The sequence below is a fragment of the Fundulus heteroclitus genome, unplaced genomic scaffold (genome assembly GCF_011125445.2).
Source record: "Fundulus heteroclitus isolate FHET01 unplaced genomic scaffold, MU-UCD_Fhet_4.1 scaffold_246, whole genome shotgun sequence".
NCBI classification, from domain to species: Eukaryota; Metazoa; Chordata; class Actinopteri; order Cyprinodontiformes; family Fundulidae; genus Fundulus; species Fundulus heteroclitus.
In genome coordinates, this window is record NW_023396657.1 from 161,249 (window position 1) to 175,235 (window position 13,987).

At 45.4% G+C, this 13,987-nt stretch overlaps 14 non-coding genes across 14 annotated transcripts; all 14 read left to right on the top strand.

The window, feature by feature from the left end:
• The first annotated feature begins 442 nt into the window (after nt 1-442).
• trnae-cuc lies at nt 443-514 on the top strand. Its single transcript has one exon. It is a non-coding gene; the product is annotated as a tRNA-Glu (tRNA).
• A 913-nt stretch (nt 515-1,427) lies between these two features.
• On the top strand, nt 1,428-1,499 carry trnae-cuc. Its single transcript has one exon. It is a non-coding gene; the product is annotated as a tRNA-Glu (tRNA).
• A 913-nt stretch (nt 1,500-2,412) lies between these two features.
• On the top strand, nt 2,413-2,484 carry trnae-cuc. The gene has a single exon. It is a non-coding gene; the product is annotated as a tRNA-Glu (tRNA).
• A 913-nt stretch (nt 2,485-3,397) lies between these two features.
• On the top strand, nt 3,398-3,469 carry trnae-cuc. Its single transcript has one exon. It is a non-coding gene; the product is annotated as a tRNA-Glu (tRNA).
• Nucleotides 3,470-4,382: 913 nt separating this feature from the next.
• On the top strand, nt 4,383-4,454 carry trnae-cuc. Its single transcript has one exon. It is a non-coding gene; the product is annotated as a tRNA-Glu (tRNA).
• Nucleotides 4,455-5,367: 913 nt separating this feature from the next.
• trnae-cuc lies at nt 5,368-5,439 on the top strand. Its single transcript has one exon. It is a non-coding gene; the product is annotated as a tRNA-Glu (tRNA).
• Nucleotides 5,440-6,352: 913 nt separating this feature from the next.
• Nucleotides 6,353-6,424, top strand: trnae-cuc. Its single transcript has one exon. It is a non-coding gene; the product is annotated as a tRNA-Glu (tRNA).
• A 913-nt stretch (nt 6,425-7,337) lies between these two features.
• Nucleotides 7,338-7,409, top strand: trnae-cuc. Its single transcript has one exon. It is a non-coding gene; the product is annotated as a tRNA-Glu (tRNA).
• A 913-nt stretch (nt 7,410-8,322) lies between these two features.
• Nucleotides 8,323-8,394, top strand: trnae-cuc. The gene has a single exon. It is a non-coding gene; the product is annotated as a tRNA-Glu (tRNA).
• A 913-nt stretch (nt 8,395-9,307) lies between these two features.
• trnae-cuc lies at nt 9,308-9,379 on the top strand. The gene has a single exon. It is a non-coding gene; the product is annotated as a tRNA-Glu (tRNA).
• A 914-nt stretch (nt 9,380-10,293) lies between these two features.
• Nucleotides 10,294-10,365, top strand: trnae-cuc. Its single transcript has one exon. It is a non-coding gene; the product is annotated as a tRNA-Glu (tRNA).
• A 913-nt stretch (nt 10,366-11,278) lies between these two features.
• On the top strand, nt 11,279-11,350 carry trnae-cuc. The gene has a single exon. It is a non-coding gene; the product is annotated as a tRNA-Glu (tRNA).
• A 913-nt stretch (nt 11,351-12,263) lies between these two features.
• Nucleotides 12,264-12,335, top strand: trnae-cuc. Its single transcript has one exon. It is a non-coding gene; the product is annotated as a tRNA-Glu (tRNA).
• A 913-nt stretch (nt 12,336-13,248) lies between these two features.
• Nucleotides 13,249-13,320, top strand: trnae-cuc. Its single transcript has one exon. It is a non-coding gene; the product is annotated as a tRNA-Glu (tRNA).
• Nucleotides 13,321-13,987: the final 667 nt, after the last annotated feature.

Genomic DNA, 13,987 nt, shown 5'->3' on the forward strand with positions numbered 1-13,987 from the left:
TAAAGGTAGGCTCGGCAATTTTTCCAGACGTTTGCCAAAGTCCCTTTTTGAATAACTGTGCATGCGCAAGACCGTATGGCCTGCTCTTCCGCTCCTCAGGGGCATCGCGTGAAAGAAATCTCACAAATCCACTGTGGTCTGGTGGCAGGTGAGAGTAGGACCAAATCTCTGACAAATCCCTTCTCTTCGGTGCAAATGGCAGGGATTGGTCAGAGTTTTTTCAGGCCTGCAGCTCCCACAGAGATGGATTTTTTAACTTCCTTTTCATGAATACATCATGTATTTATTACTTCCAGGACGGAAGGACTATTGTATAGCAAAAAAAGTCTTTCTGAACAGGATTACCAACAATAGCTTTAAGTAGGCACAATGTCATGTTGGCGGTACGGCTGTGTGATGGAAGACATTGTCGGAACGCCTTCTGAACTTGGCAAGCAGCGCATCCCTGATGGTCTAGTGGTCAGGATTCGGCGCTCTCACCGCCGCGGCCCGGGTTCGATTCCCGGTCAGGGAATGTCATGTAGGTATTTACCGGCCAGAATTTTGTGGTTAGATCTTTGAAGCATTGATGGTATTCATCAACCACTTGAAGAAACCACAAATGCTCACAACCTTAACCCTATGAAACAACAGTGAAATATCAAGTCCCCTGAAGAAAGTCTAACTAAAGTTGGAATGTAAACAGCCTGTATCTGGACTGTATCTCCAGCTAAGAGTTAAATTGCAAAGTTTCTTCTCCTGAAAAACCATAGACCTGACATGTCCATCTGCAGTCCTCCGGGGCTGGTCTATTAGACTTAGACCAGCTCCAACACATCTGATCTAAATCAATCATTTACCTTCTCAGTCTGTCTTCAAGGCCTGCAGAATCCTACTAATTAAGCAGTCATTAGGTTCAGCGGTGTTGAACCAGGACAAAACATGCAGGACACCGGCCCTTGATTGATGACTCTGGACACCACTGCTGTAGACATAAAATCATATTTAAAGGTAGGCTCGGCAATTTTTCCAGACGTTTGCCAAAGTCCCTTTTTGAATAACTGTGCATGCGCAAGACCGTATGGCCTGCTCTTCCGCTCCTCAGGGGCATCGCGTGAAAGAAATCTCACAAATCCACTGTGGTCTGGTGGCAGGTGAGAGTAGGACCAAATCTCTGACAAATCCCTTCTCTTCGGTGCAAATGGCAGGGATTGGTCAGAGTTTTTTCAGGCCTGCAGCTCCCACAGAGATGGATTTTTTAACTTCCTTTTCATGAATACATCATGTATTTATTACTTCCAGGACGGAAGGACTATTGTATAGCAAAAAAAGTCTTTCTGAACAGGATTACCAACAATAGCTTTAAGTAGGCACAATGTCATGTTGGCGGTACGGCTGTGTGATGGAAGACATTGTCGGAACGCCTTCTGAACTTGGCAAGCAGCGCATCCCTGATGGTCTAGTGGTCAGGATTCGGCGCTCTCACCGCCGCGGCCCGGGTTCGATTCCCGGTCAGGGAATGTCATGTAGGTATTTACCGGCCAGAATTTTGTGGTTAGATCTTTGAAGCATTGATGGTATTCATCAACCACTTGAAGAAACCACAAATGCTCACAACCTTAACCCTATGAAACAACAGTGAAATATCAAGTCCCCTGAAGAAAGTCTAACTAAAGTTGGAATGTAAACAGCCTGTATCTGGACTGTATCTCCAGCTAAGAGTTAAATTGCAAAGTTTCTTCTCCTGAAAAACCATAGACCTGACATGTCCATCTGCAGTCCTCCGGGGCTGGTCTATTAGACTTAGACCAGCTCCAACACATCTGATCTAAATCAATCATTTACCTTCTCAGTCTGTCTTCAAGGCCTGCAGAATCCTACTAATTAAGCAGTCATTAGGTTCAGCGGTGTTGAACCAGGACAAAACATGCAGGACACCGGCCCTTGATTGATGACTCTGGACACCACTGCTGTAGACATAAAATCATATTTAAAGGTAGGCTCGGCAATTTTTCCAGACGTTTGCCAAAGTCCCTTTTTGAATAACTGTGCATGCGCAAGACCGTATGGCCTGCTCTTCCGCTCCTCAGGGGCATCGCGTGAAAGAAATCTCACAAATCCACTGTGGTCTGGTGGCAGGTGAGAGTAGGACCAAATCTCTGACAAATCCCTTCTCTTCGGTGCAAATGGCAGGGATTGGTCAGAGTTTTTTCAGGCCTGCAGCTCCCACAGAGATGGATTTTTTAACTTCCTTTTCATGAATACATCATGTATTTATTACTTCCAGGACGGAAGGACTATTGTATAGCAAAAAAAGTCTTTCTGAACAGGATTACCAACAATAGCTTTAAGTAGGCACAATGTCATGTTGGCGGTACGGCTGTGTGATGGAAGACATTGTCGGAACGCCTTCTGAACTTGGCAAGCAGCGCATCCCTGATGGTCTAGTGGTCAGGATTCGGCGCTCTCACCGCCGCGGCCCGGGTTCGATTCCCGGTCAGGGAATGTCATGTAGGTATTTACCGGCCAGAATTTTGTGGTTAGATCTTTGAAGCATTGATGGTATTCATCAACCACTTGAAGAAACCACAAATGCTCACAACCTTAACCCTATGAAACAACAGTGAAATATCAAGTCCCCTGAAGAAAGTCTAACTAAAGTTGGAATGTAAACAGCCTGTATCTGGACTGTATCTCCAGCTAAGAGTTAAATTGCAAAGTTTCTTCTCCTGAAAAACCATAGACCTGACATGTCCATCTGCAGTCCTCCGGGGCTGGTCTATTAGACTTAGACCAGCTCCAACACATCTGATCTAAATCAATCATTTACCTTCTCAGTCTGTCTTCAAGGCCTGCAGAATCCTACTAATTAAGCAGTCATTAGGTTCAGCGGTGTTGAACCAGGACAAAACATGCAGGACACCGGCCCTTGATTGATGACTCTGGACACCACTGCTGTAGACATAAAATCATATTTAAAGGTAGGCTCGGCAATTTTTCCAGACGTTTGCCAAAGTCCCTTTTTGAATAACTGTGCATGCGCAAGACCGTATGGCCTGCTCTTCCGCTCCTCAGGGGCATCGCGTGAAAGAAATCTCACAAATCCACTGTGGTCTGGTGGCAGGTGAGAGTAGGACCAAATCTCTGACAAATCCCTTCTCTTCGGTGCAAATGGCAGGGATTGGTCAGAGTTTTTTCAGGCCTGCAGCTCCCACAGAGATGGATTTTTTAACTTCCTTTTCATGAATACATCATGTATTTATTACTTCCAGGACGGAAGGACTATTGTATAGCAAAAAAAGTCTTTCTGAACAGGATTACCAACAATAGCTTTAAGTAGGCACAATGTCATGTTGGCGGTACGGCTGTGTGATGGAAGACATTGTCGGAACGCCTTCTGAACTTGGCAAGCAGCGCATCCCTGATGGTCTAGTGGTCAGGATTCGGCGCTCTCACCGCCGCGGCCCGGGTTCGATTCCCGGTCAGGGAATGTCATGTAGGTATTTACCGGCCAGAATTTTGTGGTTAGATCTTTGAAGCATTGATGGTATTCATCAACCACTTGAAGAAACCACAAATGCTCACAACCTTAACCCTATGAAACAACAGTGAAATATCAAGTCCCCTGAAGAAAGTCTAACTAAAGTTGGAATGTAAACAGCCTGTATCTGGACTGTATCTCCAGCTAAGAGTTAAATTGCAAAGTTTCTTCTCCTGAAAAACCATAGACCTGACATGTCCATCTGCAGTCCTCCGGGGCTGGTCTATTAGACTTAGACCAGCTCCAACACATCTGATCTAAATCAATCATTTACCTTCTCAGTCTGTCTTCAAGGCCTGCAGAATCCTACTAATTAAGCAGTCATTAGGTTCAGCGGTGTTGAACCAGGACAAAACATGCAGGACACCGGCCCTTGATTGATGACTCTGGACACCACTGCTGTAGACATAAAATCATATTTAAAGGTAGGCTCGGCAATTTTTCCAGACGTTTGCCAAAGTCCCTTTTTGAATAACTGTGCATGCGCAAGACCGTATGGCCTGCTCTTCCGCTCCTCAGGGGCATCGCGTGAAAGAAATCTCACAAATCCACTGTGGTCTGGTGGCAGGTGAGAGTAGGACCAAATCTCTGACAAATCCCTTCTCTTCGGTGCAAATGGCAGGGATTGGTCAGAGTTTTTTCAGGCCTGCAGCTCCCACAGAGATGGATTTTTTAACTTCCTTTTCATGAATACATCATGTATTTATTACTTCCAGGACGGAAGGACTATTGTATAGCAAAAAAAGTCTTTCTGAACAGGATTACCAACAATAGCTTTAAGTAGGCACAATGTCATGTTGGCGGTACGGCTGTGTGATGGAAGACATTGTCGGAACGCCTTCTGAACTTGGCAAGCAGCGCATCCCTGATGGTCTAGTGGTCAGGATTCGGCGCTCTCACCGCCGCGGCCCGGGTTCGATTCCCGGTCAGGGAATGTCATGTAGGTATTTACCGGCCAGAATTTTGTGGTTAGATCTTTGAAGCATTGATGGTATTCATCAACCACTTGAAGAAACCACAAATGCTCACAACCTTAACCCTATGAAACAACAGTGAAATATCAAGTCCCCTGAAGAAAGTCTAACTAAAGTTGGAATGTAAACAGCCTGTATCTGGACTGTATCTCCAGCTAAGAGTTAAATTGCAAAGTTTCTTCTCCTGAAAAACCATAGACCTGACATGTCCATCTGCAGTCCTCCGGGGCTGGTCTATTAGACTTAGACCAGCTCCAACACATCTGATCTAAATCAATCATTTACCTTCTCAGTCTGTCTTCAAGGCCTGCAGAATCCTACTAATTAAGCAGTCATTAGGTTCAGCGGTGTTGAACCAGGACAAAACATGCAGGACACCGGCCCTTGATTGATGACTCTGGACACCACTGCTGTAGACATAAAATCATATTTAAAGGTAGGCTCGGCAATTTTTCCAGACGTTTGCCAAAGTCCCTTTTTGAATAACTGTGCATGCGCAAGACCGTATGGCCTGCTCTTCCGCTCCTCAGGGGCATCGCGTGAAAGAAATCTCGCAAATCCACTGTGGTCTGGTGGCAGGTGAGAGTAGGACCAAATCTCTGACAAATCCCTTCTCTTCGGTGCAAATGGCAGGGATTGGTCAGAGTTTTTTCAGGCCTGCAGCTCCCACAGAGATGGATTTTTTAACTTCCTTTTCATGAATACATCATGTATTTATTACTTCCAGGACGGAAGGACTATTGTATAGCAAAAAAAGTCTTTCTGAACAGGATTACCAACAATAGCTTTAAGTAGGCACAATGTCATGTTGGCGGTACGGCTGTGTGATGGAAGACATTGTCGGAACGCCTTCTGAACTTGGCAAGCAGCGCATCCCTGATGGTCTAGTGGTCAGGATTCGGCGCTCTCACCGCCGCGGCCCGGGTTCGATTCCCGGTCAGGGAATGTCATGTAGGTATTTACCGGCCAGAATTTTGTGGTTAGATCTTTGAAGCATTGATGGTATTCATCAACCACTTGAAGAAACCACAAATGCTCACAACCTTAACCCTATGAAACAACAGTGAAATATCAAGTCCCCTGAAGAAAGTCTAACTAAAGTTGGAATGTAAACAGCCTGTATCTGGACTGTATCTCCAGCTAAGAGTTAAATTGCAAAGTTTCTTCTCCTGAAAAACCATAGACCTGACATGTCCATCTGCAGTCCTCCGGGGCTGGTCTATTAGACTTAGACCAGCTCCAACACATCTGATCTAAATCAATCATTTACCTTCTCAGTCTGTCTTCAAGGCCTGCAGAATCCTACTAATTAAGCAGTCATTAGGTTCAGCGGTGTTGAACCAGGACAAAACATGCAGGACACCGGCCCTTGATTGATGACTCTGGACACCACTGCTGTAGACATAAAATCATATTTAAAGGTAGGCTCGGCAATTTTTCCAGACGTTTGCCAAAGTCCCTTTTTGAATAACTGTGCATGCGCAAGACCGTATGGCCTGCTCTTCCGCTCCTCAGGGGCATCGCGTGAAAGAAATCTCGCAAATCCACTGTGGTCTGGTGGCAGGTGAGAGTAGGACCAAATCTCTGACAAATCCCTTCTCTTCGGTGCAAATGGCAGGGATTGGTCAGAGTTTTTTCAGGCCTGCAGCTCCCACAGAGATGGATTTTTTAACTTCCTTTTCATGAATACATCATGTATTTATTACTTCCAGGACGGAAGGACTATTGTATAGCAAAAAAAGTCTTTCTGAACAGGATTACCAACAATAGCTTTAAGTAGGCACAATGTCATGTTGGCGGTACGGCTGTGTGATGGAAGACATTGTCGGAACGCCTTCTGAACTTGGCAAGCAGCGCATCCCTGATGGTCTAGTGGTCAGGATTCGGCGCTCTCACCGCCGCGGCCCGGGTTCGATTCCCGGTCAGGGAATGTCATGTAGGTATTTACCGGCCAGAATTTTGTGGTTAGATCTTTGAAGCATTGATGGTATTCATCAACCACTTGAAGAAACCACAAATGCTCACAACCTTAACCCTATGAAACAACAGTGAAATATCAAGTCCCCTGAAGAAAGTCTAACTAAAGTTGGAATGTAAACAGCCTGTATCTGGACTGTATCTCCAGCTAAGAGTTAAATTGCAAAGTTTCTTCTCCTGAAAAACCATAGACCTGACATGTCCATCTGCAGTCCTCCGGGGCTGGTCTATTAGACTTAGACCAGCTCCAACACATCTGATCTAAATCAATCATTTACCTTCTCAGTCTGTCTTCAAGGCCTGCAGAATCCTACTAATTAAGCAGTCATTAGGTTCAGCGGTGTTGAACCAGGACAAAACATGCAGGACACCGGCCCTTGATTGATGACTCTGGACACCACTGCTGTAGACATAAAATCATATTTAAAGGTAGGCTCGGCAATTTTTCCAGACGTTTGCCAAAGTCCCTTTTTGAATAACTGTGCATGCGCAAGACCGTATGGCCTGCTCTTCCGCTCCTCAGGGGCATCGCGTGAAAGAAATCTCGCAAATCCACTGTGGTCTGGTGGCAGGTGAGAGTAGGACCAAATCTCTGACAAATCCCTTCTCTTCGGTGCAAATGGCAGGGATTGGTCAGAGTTTTTTCAGGCCTGCAGCTCCCACAGAGATGGATTTTTTAACTTCCTTTTCATGAATACATCATGTATTTATTACTTCCAGGACGGAAGGACTATTGTATAGCAAAAAAAGTCTTTCTGAACAGGATTACCAACAATAGCTTTAAGTAGGCACAATGTCATGTTGGCGGTACGGCTGTGTGATGGAAGACATTGTCGGAACGCCTTCTGAACTTGGCAAGCAGCGCATCCCTGATGGTCTAGTGGTCAGGATTCGGCGCTCTCACCGCCGCGGCCCGGGTTCGATTCCCGGTCAGGGAATGTCATGTAGGTATTTACCGGCCAGAATTTTGTGGTTAGATCTTTGAAGCATTGATGGTATTCATCAACCACTTGAAGAAACCACAAATGCTCACAACCTTAACCCTATGAAAGAACAGTGAAATATCAAGTCCCCTGAAGAAAGTCTAACTAAAGTTGGAATGTAAACAGCCTGTATCTGGACTGTATCTCCAGCTAAGAGTTAAATTGCAAAGTTTCTTCTCCTGAAAAACCATAGACCTGACATGTCCATCTGCAGTCCTCCGGGGCTGGTCTATTAGACTTAGACCAGCTCCAACACATCTGATCTAAATCAATCATTTACCTTCTCAGTCTGTCTTCAAGGCCTGCAGAATCCTACTAATTAAGCAGTCATTAGGTTCAGCGGTGTTGAACCAGGACAAAACATGCAGGACACCGGCCCTTGATTGATGACTCTGGACACCACTGCTGTAGACATAAAATCATATTTAAAGGTAGGCTCGGCAATTTTTCCAGACGTTTGCCAAAGTCCCTTTTTGAATAACTGTGCATGCGCAAGACCGTATGGCCTGCTCTTCCGCTCCTCAGGGGCATCGCGTGAAAGAAATCTCGCAAATCCACTGTGGTCTGGTGGCAGGTGAGAGTAGGACCAAATCTCTGACAAATCCCTTCTCTTCGGTGCAAATGGCAGGGATTGGTCAGAGTTTTTTCAGGCCTGCAGCTCCCACAGAGATGGATTTTTTAACTTCCTTTTCATGAATACATCATGTATTTATTACTTCCAGGACGGAAGGACTATTGTATAGCAAAAAAAGTCTTTCTGAACAGGATTACCAACAATAGCTTTAAGTAGGCACAATGTCATGTTGGCGGTACGGCTGTGTGATGGAAGACATTGTCGGAACGCCTTCTGAACTTGGCAAGCAGCGCATCCCTGATGGTCTAGTGGTCAGGATTCGGCGCTCTCACCGCCGCGGCCCGGGTTCGATTCCCGGTCAGGGAATGTCATGTAGGTATTTGCCGGCCAGAATTTTGTGGTTAGATCTTTGAAGCATTGATGGTATTCATCAACCACTTGAAGAAACCACAAATGCTCACAACCTTAACCCTATGAAAGAACAGTGAAATATCAAGTCCCCTGAAGAAAGTCTAACTAAAGTTGGAATGTAAACAGCCTGTATCTGGACTGTATCTCCAGCTAAGAGTTAAATTGCAAAGTTTCTTTTCCTGAAAAACCATAGACCTGACATGTCCATCTGCAGTCCTCCGGGGCTGGTCTATTAGACTTAGACCAGCTCCAACACATCTGATCTAAATCAATCATTTACCTTCTCAGTCTGTCTTCAAGGCCTGCAGAATCCTACTAATTAAGCAGTCATTAGGTTCAGCGGTGTTGAACCAGGACAAAACATGCAGGACACCGGCCCTTGATTGATGACTCTGGACACCACTGCTGTAGACATAAAATCATATTTAAAGGTAGGCTCGGCAATTTTTCCAGACGTTTGCCAAAGTCCCTTTTTGAATAACTGTGCATGCGCAAGACCGTATGGCCTGCTCTTCCGCTCCTCAGGGGCATCGCGTGAAAGAAATCTCGCAAATCCACTGTGGTCTGGTGGCAGGTGAGAGTAGGACCAAATCTCTGACAAATCCCTTCTCTTCGGTGCAAATGGCAGGGATTGGTCAGAGTTTTTTCAGGCCTGCAGCTCCCACAGAGATGGATTTTTTAACTTCCTTTTCATGAATACATCATGTATTTATTACTTCCAGGACGGAAGGACTATTGTATAGCAAAAAAAGTCTTTCTGAACAGGATTACCAACAATAGCTTTAAGTAGGCACAATGTCATGTTGGCGGTACGGCTGTGTGATGGAAGACATTGTCGGAACGCCTTCTGAACTTGGCAAGCAGCGCATCCCTGATGGTCTAGTGGTCAGGATTCGGCGCTCTCACCGCCGCGGCCCGGGTTCGATTCCCGGTCAGGGAATGTCATGTAGGTATTTACCGGCCAGAATTTTGTGGTTAGATCTTTGAAGCATTGATGGTATTCATCAACCACTTGAAGAAACCACAAATGCTCACAACCTTAACCCTATGAAACAACAGTGAAATATCAAGTCCCCTGAAGAAAGTCTAACTAAAGTTGGGAATGTAAACAGCCTGTATCTGGACTGTATCTCCAGCTAAGAGTTAAATTGCAAAGTTTCTTCTCCTGAAAAACCATAGACCTGACATGTCCATCTGCAGTCCTCCGGGGCTGGTCTATTAGACTTAGACCAGCTCCAACACATCTGATCTAAATGAATCATTTACCTTCTCAGTCTGTCTTCAAGGCCTGCAGAATCCTACTAATTAAGCAGTCATTAGGTTCAGCGGTGTTGAACCAGGACAAAACATGCAGGACACCGGCCCTTGATTGATGACTCTGGACACCACTGCTGTAGACATAAAATCATATTTAAAGGTAGGCTCGGCAATTTTTCCAGACGTTTGCCAAAGTCCCTTTTTGAATAACTGTGCATGCGCAAGACCGTATGGCCTGCTCTTCCGCTCCTCAGGGGCATCGCGTGAAAGAAATCTCACAAATCCACTGTGGTCTGGTGGCAGGTGAGAGTAGGACCAAATCTCTGACAAATCCCTTCTCTTCGGTGCAAATGGCAGGGATTGGTCAGAGTTTTTTCAGGCCTGCAGCTCCCACAGAGATGGATTTTTTAACTTCCTTTTCATGAATACATCATGTATTTATTACTTCCAGGACGGAAGGACTATTGTATAGCAAAAAAAGTCTTTCTGAACAGGATTACCAACAATAGCTTTAAGTAGGCACAATGTCATGTTGGCGGTACGGCTGTGTGATGGAAGACATTGTCGGAACGCCTTCTGAACTTGGCAAGCAGCGCATCCCTGATGGTCTAGTGGTCAGGATTCGGCGCTCTCACCGCCGCGGCCCGGGTTCGATTCCCGGTCAGGGAATGTCATGTAGGTATTTGCCGGCCAGAATTTTGTGGTTAGATCTTTGAAGCATTGATGGTATTCATCAACCACTTGAAGAAACCACAAATGCTCACAACCTTAACCCTATGAAAGAACAGTGAAATATCAAGTCCCCTGAAGAAAGTCTAACTAAAGTTGGAATGTAAACAGCCTGTATCTGGACTGTATCTCCAGCTAAGAGTTAAATTGCAAAGTTTCTTTTCCTGAAAAACCATAGACCTGACATGTCCATCTGCAGTCCTCCGGGGCTGGTCTATTAGACTTAGACCAGCTCCAACACATCTGATCTAAATCAATCATTTACCTTCTCAGTCTGTCTTCAAGGCCTGCAGAATCCTACTAATTAAGCAGTCATTAGGTTCAGCGGTGTTGAACCACGACAAAACATGCAGGACACCGGCCCTTGATTGATGACTCTGGACACCACTGCTGTAGACATAAAATCATATTTAAAGGTAGGCTCGGCAATTTTTCCAGACGTTTGCCAAAGTCCCTTTTTGAATAACTGTGCATGCGCAAGACCGTATGGCCTGCTCTTCCGCTCCTCAGGGGCATCGCGTGAAAGAAATCTCGCAAATCCACTGTGGTCTGGTGGCAGGTGAGAGTAGGACCAAATCTCTGACAAATCCCTTCTCTTCGGTGCAAATGGCAGGGATTGGTCAGAGTTTTTTCAGGCCTGCAGCTCCCACAGAGATGGATTTTTTAACTTCCTTTTCATGAATACATCATGTATTTATTACTTCCAGGACGGAAGGACTATTGTATAGCAAAAAAAGTCTTTCTGAACAGGATTACCAACAATAGCTTTAAGTAGGCACAATGTCATGTTGGCGGTACGGCTGTGTGATGGAAGACATTGTCGGAACGCCTTCTGAACTTGGCAAGCAGCGCATCCCTGATGGTCTAGTGGTCAGGATTCGGCGCTCTCACCGCCGCGGCCCGGGTTCGATTCCCGGTCAGGGAATGTCATGTAGGTATTTACCGGCCAGAATTTTGTGGTTAGATCTTTGAAGCATTGATGGTATTCATCAACCACTTGAAGAAACCACAAATGCTCACAACCTTAACCCTATGAAACAACAGTGAAATATCAAGTCCCCTGAAGAAAGTCTAACTAAAGTTGGAATGTAAACAGCCTGTATCTGGACTGTATCTCCAGCTAAGAGTTAAATTGCAAAGTTTCTTCTCCTGAAAAACCATAGACCTGACATGTCCATCTGCAGTCCTCCGGGGCTGGTCTATTAGACTTAGACCAGCTCCAACACATCTGATCTAAATGAATCATTTACCTTCTCAGTCTGTCTTCAAGGCCTGCAGAATCCTACTAATTAAGCAGTCATTAGGTTCAGCGGTGTTGAACCAGGACAAAACATGCAGGACACCGGCCCTTGATTGATGACTCTGGACACCACTGCTGTAGACATAAAATCATATTTAAAGGTAGGCTCGGCAATTTTTCCAGACGTTTGCCAAAGTCCCTTTTTGAATAACTGTGCATGCGCAAGACCGTATGGCCTGCTCTTCCGCTCCTCAGGGGCATCGCGTGAAAGAAATCTCACAAATCCACTGTGGTCTGGTGGCAGGTGAGAGTAGGACCAAATCTCTGACAAATCCCTTCTCTTCGGTGCAAATGGCAGGGATTGGTCAGAGTTTTTTCAGGCCTGCAGCTCCCACAGAGATGGATTTTTTAACTTCCTTTTCATGAATACATCATGTATTTATTACTTCCAGGACGGAAGGACTATTGTATAGCAAAAAAAGTCTTTCTGAACAGGATTACCAACAATAGCTTTAAGTAGGCACAATGTCATGTTGGCGGTACGGCTGTGTGATGGAAGACATTGTCGGAACGCCTTCTGAACTTGGCAAGCAGCGCATCCCTGATGGTCTAGTGGTCAGGATTCGGCGCTCTCACCGCCGCGGCCCGGGTTCGATTCCCGGTCAGGGAATGTCATGTAGGTATTTACCGGCCAGAATTTTGTGGTTAGATCTTTGAAGCATTGATGGTATTCATCAACCACTTGAAGAAACCACAAATGCTCACAACCTTAACCCTATGAAACAACAGTGAAATATCAAGTCCCCTGAAGAAAGTCTAACTAAAGTTGGAATGTAAACAGCCTGTATCTGGACTGTATCTCCAGCTAAGAGTTAAATTGCAAAGTTTCTTCTCCTGAAAAACCATAGACCTGACATGTCCATCTGCAGTCCTCCGGGGCTGGTCTATTAGACTTAGACCAGCTCCAACACATCTGATCTAAATGAATCATTTACCTTCTCAGTCTGTCTTCAAGGCCTGCAGAATCCTACTAATTAAGCAGTCATTAGGTTCAGCGGTGTTGAACCACGACAAAACATGCAGGACACCGGCCCTTGATTGATGACTCTGGACACCACTGCTGTAGACATAAAATCATATTTAAAGGTAGGCTCGGCAATTTTTCCAGACGTTTGCCAAAGTCCCTTTTTGAATAACTGTGCATGCGCAAGACCGTATGGCCTGCTCTTCCGCTCCTCAGGGGCATCGCGTGAAAGAAATCTCACAAATCCACTGTGGTCTGGTGGCAGGTGAGAGTAGGACCAAATCTCTGACAAATCCCTTCTCTTCGGTGCAAATGGCAGGGATTGGTCAGAGTTTTTTCAGGCCTGCAGCTCCCACAGAGATGGATTTTTTAACTTCCTTTTCATGAATACATCATGTATTTATTACTTCCAGGACGGAAGGACTATTGTATAGCAAAAAAAGTCTTTCTGAACAGGATTACCAACAATAGCTTTAAGTAGGCACAATGTCATGTTGGCGGTACGGCTGTGTGATGGAAGACATTGTCGGAACGCCTTCTGAACTTGGCAAGCAGCGCATCCCTGATGGTCTAGTGGTCAGGATTCGGCGCTCTCACCGCCGCGGCCCGGGTTCGATTCCCGGTCAGGGAATGTCATGTAGGTATTTACCGGCCAGAATTTTGTGGTTAGATCTTTGAAGCATTGATGGTATTCATCAACCACTTGAAGAAACCACAAATGCTCACAACCTTAACCCTATGAAAGAACAGTGAAATATCAAGTCCCCTGAAGAAAGTCTAACTAAAGTTGGAATGTAAACAGCCTGTATCTGGACTGTATCTCCAGCTAAGAGTTAAATTGCAAAGTTTCTTCTCCTGAAAAACCATAGACCTGACATGTCCATCTGCAGTCCTCCGGGGCTGGTCTATTAGACTTAGACCAGCTCCAACACATCTGATCTAAATGAATCATTTACCTTCTCAGTCTGTCTTCAAGGCCTGCAGAATCCTACTAATTAAGCAGTCATTAGGTTCAGCGGTGTTGAACCACGACAAAACATGCAGGACACCGGCCCTTGATTGATGACTCTGGACACCACTGCTGTAGACATAAAATCATATTTAAAGGTAGGCTCGGCAATTTTTCCAGACGTTTGCCAAAGTCCCTTTTTGAATAACTGTGCATGCGCAAGACCGTATGGCCTGCTCTTCCGCTCCTCAGGGGCATCGCGTGAAAGAAATCTCGCAAATCCACTGTGGTCTGGTGGCAGGTGAGAGTAGGACCAAATCTCTGACAAATCCCTTCTCTTCGGTGCAAA